The 8,456-nt window shown below is 37.7% G+C and overlaps 1 long non-coding RNA gene across 1 annotated transcript; it reads left to right on the top strand.

Moving 5' to 3' along the window:
* The first annotated feature begins 3,963 nt into the window (after positions 1–3,963).
* On the top strand, positions 3,964–8,079 carry LOC139181436 (uncharacterized). Its single transcript, XR_011565396.1, has 3 exons — positions 3,964–4,145; positions 4,284–4,370; positions 7,893–8,079. It is a non-coding gene; the product is annotated as an uncharacterized lncRNA (long non-coding RNA).
* Positions 8,080–8,456: the final 377 nt, after the last annotated feature.

Here is an 8,456-nt window from a genome sequence, read left to right as displayed (position 1 = left end):
TTTTATTTCCCCCTCAGAAAAGTTTTTTATATCAGCATACTCAGAATACACTTTTTGTGAAAATAATATTTAATTAATATACATTATAAAATCATTAATTTTATCATTTCCAACTGTCTAAATACCAAAAGAATCTCACATTCTGACAGAAAGAGGAATCATTTTCTATATTACACCAAAATTAAAATTTATCTGGACTCCAACATCAAGAAATGAGATTTTTTAAAAATCAACATTATGAAGTCTACCTAGAAGAGATCAACAATGACTTCATAGACTTACTGCAAATATATATAATATTTTTATTTTAGTTTTTTGAAACACATGACCTGTCCTATTTTAATGATTCATATATTCAACAGAGGGTTCTAATGTAGAGGTCAGAGAAGAGGATTTGGAGGCTAAAGACCAGTGTTCAATCTAGAACTTTCTAGATTATTGCATTTCTATCCCTTGTGCCAGCTAACACATTATAAATGTTTGAACGAACACAGAAATTACATTAACAATTATTTCTTCATCTATAAATTGGAGATAATACCACCTACTACACAGAATATTGGTAAAGAATAAGTAAAAGAACTAATGGAAGCCATAGCGCTTTGTTAACTTTAAGACTCTGAGTTAAAATTATTTTTTAAAACATTTGTGATAGTAGGGTTTGCTGTTTAATAAAAATATCAAATAAATAAACTCTAATCTTGGCTTTGATGTAATAGTGTTGTGAAGACTAGCTAGGCAAGTCTACCATCTGTAGAGCATGCTGACTGGCTGGAAATTCTTGGGCAGGGGCTGATACCACAGTCCAGTGTTACTTCTGATGATCAGAACTGGACACTATATAGGCAATCAAGGCAGAAAGAGGAAAAAGCCAAGCATTGTACTAGATGCTGTGGTACAACAGTGAATAAGACAGATGAGGTCTATGCTTTAAAAGAGCTTACAAGTTTCAGACAGAAAACACACCAATATGAGGAATCAAACACATAATAAGACTGTAAGATAATGATGAGTGCTACAAGAAATTAAAACAGAGTTATATGATAGAGTACCTTAGGTCCTCAGGAAAGACCACTCTGAGAGACTGACACTTGAAGCATGAGCTGACTGATCAGGAGGAAACCGAGAAACTAAAGGTAGAAGTGCTTCCTGAGCTGACAGGAAAACTAACGTAAAGGTCCTAAGACTGAATAAGCCTGACATGTACAGAGACAAAAACATGGAAATGGGTAGGAGGTGAGGCCATAAAGATTGACAAATGTCAGATCACACAGGATCCTATTGGTAATGGTAATAAATGTGGATAGCTAATTGCAATGGGAAGCTATTGCAGGGACTTAAGCAGGGAAATTACATGATATAATTTATATTTTAAAATTTTAATTTTGGCTACTGTTTTGAGAACAGACTGTATGTTGGCAAGTTGTAAAAGCAGAGAGATTTGTGAAGAGTGTCTTATAGAAGAGGAGTCCAGGCAAAATATGATGATGGCTTGATTCAGGTAGAAGCAGAGGAGATGGTGAAAAGGGATAAAATTCAGGATGTATTTTGGAGGTGAAGTCAAGAGGGCATATTATTGCTGCTATAACAGAGAAAGAAAATCCAGGTAAGAGAAAAAGTCATTTAGGATGAGTTATTAGTTATTAGATTAGATATTGACCTAAGTAACTGGATGGATATATGGTGGTGCCAGGCAATTGATAGAGAGATAGAAAGAGGAAGAGATTCTGGAGTGAGGCTAAGCCTGTTTATGGGAGGTGGTAGCCCAATTAGGAAGAGTGACAGGAAGGAAAAATGTAAAATGTTATGAACCCCAAAGGGCACCCTTTCTTAGAAATAAGAGAAGCACTTTGAAAGACAAGATGGGTAAGTTTATAGATCCGCTGAAAGATTATGAAAAGAATTTCTTCATCAGTCACACAAGAGGACTAGACTATTTCAACAGTTTCCAAACTACCTGTGCATCAAAATCACCAGGAAAAATATTTTCAAATGGAAATATGCAGTATGTCCCTAATACAGAATTAGTAGATCTTGGGGCTTGATACCTAAGAACTGGGATTTTTAAAGTTCCTTAAGGGATTAAGATGTTTAGAAATCACTGGACTGGAAGATTCTCAACATACTATCACCTGAAATGTGCTGTTTAATAAATCACCAATATAGCATGAATTAATTTATCTCAAGCCTAATTATTTACTAAGGGATTCCAGAGGGATTAGAAGATGAAGGGATAGAATTAAATGGCCCTCTAACCTATACTTGTCTCTACACCTCTGTCAACATCATTCAGGAAGAGCTGAGTCCTTGTGGGTGGGTAGCAGTAGCCAGCTGGACTGGGTACGTGGCATATTAAAGCCAAGAATAGAGAATAACTGATGCTCATTTGTGTCTGACCCTTTGTGACCTCATGGACTTTAGCCTGCCAGGTTCCTCTGTCCATGGGATTCTCCAGACAAGAATACTGGAGTGGGTTGACAATGGAAGGACCAAGTCTCAGGGGCACTAGATGTTCACTAAAGATTAAAGGAATTCAGAGAAACTGAGTGTGATGTTTAGTTTGCTTTATGTGTGGCCACATGGGTAGTCTATAGTAGAGTTATCTGATCAAACACTTCTTGATGTGCTACTGTGCAGATATTTTGTAGATGATGTTAACCTTTACCATCAGTTCATTTTAAGTAAAGGAGATTATCCTTAATCATGTAGGTGGGCCTCATCCAATCAGCCGAGAGACCTTAAGAGCACAACTGAGATTTTTCTGAAGAAGGAAATCTGCCTATGGATTGCAGTATCAGCTCCTGCCCAAGATTTTCTAGCCTGTCAGCATGCCCAAACTTGGCTTCCAAAACTGTATAAGCCAATTCCTTGATAAATAGAAGAATGGGTAGATAGAGATAGATAGATAAAGATATCATAGGAGATATATATGTATATGTGATATCTCATATATATATATATATATATATACACACACAGATATAACATATAAGATACTTGTGTGTATATGATATATGTGCTATATATATCTCCTACTGGTTCTGCTTCTCTAGTAGAATCTTGACTTAAACACTGATTAAAGCTTCAGTGCCGTAGACAGAATGACTGTCCAGAACTAAAACAAAAGAGAGCAAACATCAGGGTCCAAAGACAAACCAATATGGAGGGACTGAGTCAGAGATGAAATCCAGAGAACTCAGAAGAGAGACAGAGTGGGGCCAATGCCCCACAAGATCATTTGCAATCACAGAATGATGGGAGAAAGACAAGAATGGGGTCTTACAGGAATAAAGCAAAAACCTGCCATAATCAACTGCTTAGGGATATTAGGTAACTACTAGATGGGCTTTGCAATTATCCAATTTGTCTCCATAAAGGAAACTCTGGGAGGCAGCCACTTGGGTTTGGGTCTCTGAATAGTATCCCAAAGGTTAGAGGTATACTGAGCTGTTGGTTTACTACGGATGTAAATCTGTGGTGTCAGACACTACCGTAAACTTTACACTGATTATTTTATTTAACCATCACAATAACTCTGTGAAAGAGGTGTTATTTTTACCCCCATTTTTCAGATAAGGAAACAGCTTCAGAGATCAAGTAGTTTGCTCTACATCAACAACTAGTAAAAGAACAGGATTGGGGTCCAGGCATTTTGATAACCAAATCCCTCCTGTTTATATTCTACTGTCTCCTCTATTTTATTTGTGTGATTAGTGTCATCCTGAATTGTCATAAATATCTTGTCTGCCTTCTGTTACTAAACTACAATCTCCCTGAGGGCAGAGATCTAGTCTTAATTCACCCCTATGCCTACACACTCAGGACTACATTCTAAGCAGCCCTCTAGGCCCGCCCCTTCATTCTCTTAGTCACCCCATTGGCTGGCTTGATTCTGTGGAGTAATACCATTATGATGATTTGAGTGACTTCATATTACTGGCTTCTCTTCAGAGTTGTCAAGCCAGCAGAGGATCTTGGTTCAAAGGCCAGAGAAAAGACAGAGAATTAGACTTAACTCTCCCTTTTCTTCATATAACGAAAGAGTTAAAATATTTAGATAATGAACAAAGTTGCAATGTTCTTTCTTCTTTTCATTTTTGTATTTTTAATGGAAAGTCCACTTCATTTGAACATGATTTATTCAGGTGAGTAAAAGTTAACTGAACAACTGGTAGGCTTAAAAAGTTACATTAGCCACAGGGGATGTAAAATTGTATACAAGGGTAATTATTTTTCACTGTTAGAGGTTTTCAAGACAGTTAATCGTCTCAAATATTTTGCAGCACCCATAAAATTGGATCAGTCATTGGCCAAACCAAATGAAAACAATAGCGGTCATCAACAGAGCGGATTTCCATCAAAGTACTCAGGTAACTCAATACAATATTCACATTCGGTGAGATTATAGTTATTTCAAAAGAAAATATGGACTAGGCTTCTTTCACATACTATATGATTCTGTCTTTGCCTGTGTATTGGCTATCAGCACTGTCTATAAAATACAATAAATTAGATAATCATTTGCTCATAAATTAAGTACTATAATCTTCTATGTCTTTAAGATGAATATTCTCTTTAAGGATTGTTGCTTTATTTTCTTTGACTATTTTTGCTTGGCACACACAAAATCCTCCTTCTTAAGCAGATCATATGAACATGGCTGTATGACTTTAATTGTAATTTGAGGCACTTGTTTTGGTGATAAAGGGTATTAGTCCAGACACATAATTTACAAGGATACAGCTTTCTTTAAAGCTAGTTTCTTTAAAGCAAGTTTCTTTAAGTCTCTGGTTTTACTTTGGGTTTTATTGTTCAAATGCTAGTGGGAATTCTGTTTATCTCAAATGAGGAGCCAACACCTGAAAAGCTATAGTAAGAAAATGAATATTTGTTGGAGACATATGTTGCATATAATGCAACATGTATGCAAAAATGATTCAATTTCTTACAAAGTGACGAATAGCTGTATAGCAGAATAATTTATAATATATTATATATAAATATATAATATCATTTATGTTAGTCTTAGTTCCTCCCTGGCACTGACTTTCTTATCTTCTGATGAAGAGGCTTCCTAACCTGTACTACAGCAAGGCAGATGAGAAACCAAATGGAATCTTCTTTTTTTTTCTTTAAAGTATAGCTGATTTAAAATATTGTGTTAGTTTCAAGTATACAGTATAGTAATTCAGTTTTTTTGCAGATTATATTCCATTATAGGCTATTATGAGATTAAAAATATGGAATACTTCACAATTTGCATATTATCCTTAGGCAGGATCCATGGTAATCTCTATATCAAAATGGAGTCTATTATTAATGTTCCATGTTAATGACAGCACACATTCAATGTGAATAGTTTCTGATAATTTTGTAAATACAGTAAATTATTATGCTGGATATGGAGTACATTACATTAATTTTATTAACATTCAGCATTTTGGCTATGGAAAAAGCACATTTTCAGCTTCTTGTATAATTCCAAGTTATGTCCTTATCTCCCTAAACCTATCTCTACTCAGTCCCCTCCCTCTTAACTCCTTCCACAGCTGTGTAACTGCTAGCCCTGACTCCAGTCTTTCCACACAATTCTTGGAACTTGAGGGCCTGGGAAGGTGTGTGAGGGCCCACAGCCATTGTCAGGGACCTTTTGCTGCACAGCCTTTTTATTCAAATTAGAGAAAGGCACCCCCTCAGGACAGACGGATGTGGAAATGAAGTCTCTCTGGGGTAACAAATTGGTAAAGCTCCCTCTGGCTGGACATAGGAGAAATGCAAATCCTTTCTGGGTTTGCATAGCCTGTGGGCTCATGACACAGCAAATGGAATCCGAGGCTGATCTTCCGGCCTTCCTGCCGGCTCTCACCCACCAGGGTCCTCTGTGCAACACATAGATTACATAGTCAGACACTGCAGTCCTGTGCACTTCTGCAAGTTTTTCCTTCAGTCTTGGCTTTCTCTCCTGGAACCTATTAGACCACTTGAGTTGACTCATTGGAAAAGACTCTGATGCTGGGAGGGATTGGGGGCAGGAGGAGAAGGGGACAACAGAGGATGAGATGGCTGGATGGTATCACTGACTCGATGGACGTGAGTCTGAGTGAACTCTGGGAGTTGGTGATGGACAGGGAGGCCTGGCGTGCTGCGATTCATGGGGTTGCAAAGAGTCGGACATGACTGAGCGACTGAACTGAACTGACTGAATGAGCCAGAAGGCCACTGCTGTGTTCTGCAAAGCTCTCCCTTCTTTCCCTTCTGAATGTTTGCTAAATGCCAGCTATGAGCAGACCACTGCTCCTCAGCCATCCTCATCCATCACAAACACATGGACTGATTCATCCTCCAAAAGCTCATGTATGAATGCTTCATCACTTGTCTTCTCCAAGACCACAGAACTTGAGTCCTGACCAGGACACTGGAAATCCTGGCTTATGGTCCTTCTTCTAACCCTCACTTGTTTCTTGTGAGCTTGGACAAAACTCCAGACCTCTTTTAAAATCTTTCCTGCCCCTAACCTTCTGTGGTCTGGGGCTCTGGGGCTCAGTATAAGTTTAGTCATAGAGATGAAAGAGAATTGTTTACCTCTAAAGATTGAGAGGTAGTTTCCTGGAAAAATCCTCTCACCTTTTAATCATATGAAAAGATGCCTACTTCAGGCATAAGAAGAGATATATAAATAAAAGTACACTAAAATATTGGTTTTCAACTATCAACCAAAATGTTTGATAACATACTGTGTTGCCAAAGAAACAGGTGAACAGATAAGCTCATATATCAGTTGTAGGTGTACAAATGGGTTTAACTTTTATAGTAGTACGTTGTCAATATCTATCAAGAGAAAAGAATGAGCATGTAATTTTTGACCCAGAAACTCAATTTCCAGGACTTGTTTCCTAAAACATACACTATTCCATTTCCCTAGTCCATTTACTCTCCCATTCTCCTAGAATACAGTCTAATATATTTTCCTGCCCCCTCAAATCCCTAACATTTTCCACAGCCTCACACCCAGGTGATGATCTCGTTTCTTCTTTCACTAAGAAAATACCAAAGGTCAAAAGAGAAATTCCACCAGCTCCCAGCGCTACTTCCCCCTTCTACCTGCATCTGTAGTCATCTCTGCACTCCTGCCCGTTGCTACCACGTTAAGGCCAACCCCTCCACCTGTGCACAAGATTCTACCCATCACCAACTCAAGGACACCCTCCTGTCCTTGAGGAGGACATTCCCATTTGCATACAAGCACATGTCATTTCTCTCATCATCTCCTTCCCTCAGTCCCCTCCCGCTGCTACTCTATTTACAGTGAATTTGCTGTCCCTTTACAGTAAAGCTCCTCAAAAGAGTGGCTCAAACTCACTGTCTCTAGTTCTTTTTCTCCTCTGTCTCTCAAATCCATGCCAACCAGGTTTGCATCCTCACCACTCCACCAAAAACTTCTCTTGCTGACGTCTCTGATTACCTCCACATTATCATTTTGTGGTCAATTCTCAGGCCTAATCTTACCTAAGCCACTTTTCTTTTGTTACTAACATTTTATCATGAAAATTTTCACATGTACAGAAAAATTGGAAGAATCACATATTGAACACACCCATCATCTAGGTATTAAAATTAAACATTTTACTATACTTGCTTTTCACAGTCTGTGCTATTTTTACCAGGCCACTTTCCCTTTCTATTGGTGACATGAACCTTGAGGCATTTTTCAGCTCTGGTTGGCTAAGCCACCCTATCCTGCACCAGTGAAGGGACAGATAGTGAGGAAGGATAAAGGGACAGTAAATTCAGGTTGTCAGATTTAAGAAATGAATGAGTAATATGGTGATATCACTTGTTGTTCTTTTATTCAGTTTATACCAACAATAATTTCTTTTTCTTTTTAATTCCAGCCATGATGAGAAATGAGACTGTTGTTCTACAGAGAAAAATCTGGAAAGATTCTGATGTAGCCTATGCTATACCTAAACGATACATCAAATGGGATATAAGGAATATGGCCTTATAAAATTCACAAATAGCCCTCTAATCAAATCCCTCTGAGATGGTACCACACAAATCAAAACAATAAATGCATCATTTAATTAGCAAAGTATGGCTACTCTTCTTTCAACCAAATAGATTGCAAGTGTCATACTGAGCCAGAAATTCAGATTCTTCACAATACAGGAGAGAGGTTCTTTGACTAAGCACAGGAGGCAGGTGAAATAAGGGAGCCAGGCACTCAGTAGGTATTTAATTTGTACTTGTTTTCACAGACTGTGCAATCTATTCTCAGGGTTTTTTTTATTTGCTTAAAATGACATTTCTGATTTCTTTAGACATATCTGATTTTCTTTTCTATTCCTCTATGGGAAACCAATATGATTGACAAATATGTCATTGATACATAAAGTTAAAACACAGTTATCATAACAATTTCTTTCTTTCCTTTTCATTTTAAGCAGTGATTCCAC

The sequence above is a fragment of the Bos indicus genome, chromosome X (assembly GCF_029378745.1).
Source record: "Bos indicus isolate NIAB-ARS_2022 breed Sahiwal x Tharparkar chromosome X, NIAB-ARS_B.indTharparkar_mat_pri_1.0, whole genome shotgun sequence".
Lineage (NCBI taxonomy): Eukaryota > Metazoa > Chordata > Mammalia > Artiodactyla > Bovidae > Bos > Bos indicus.
This window is presented reverse-complemented; position numbering and strand designations above follow the sequence as displayed.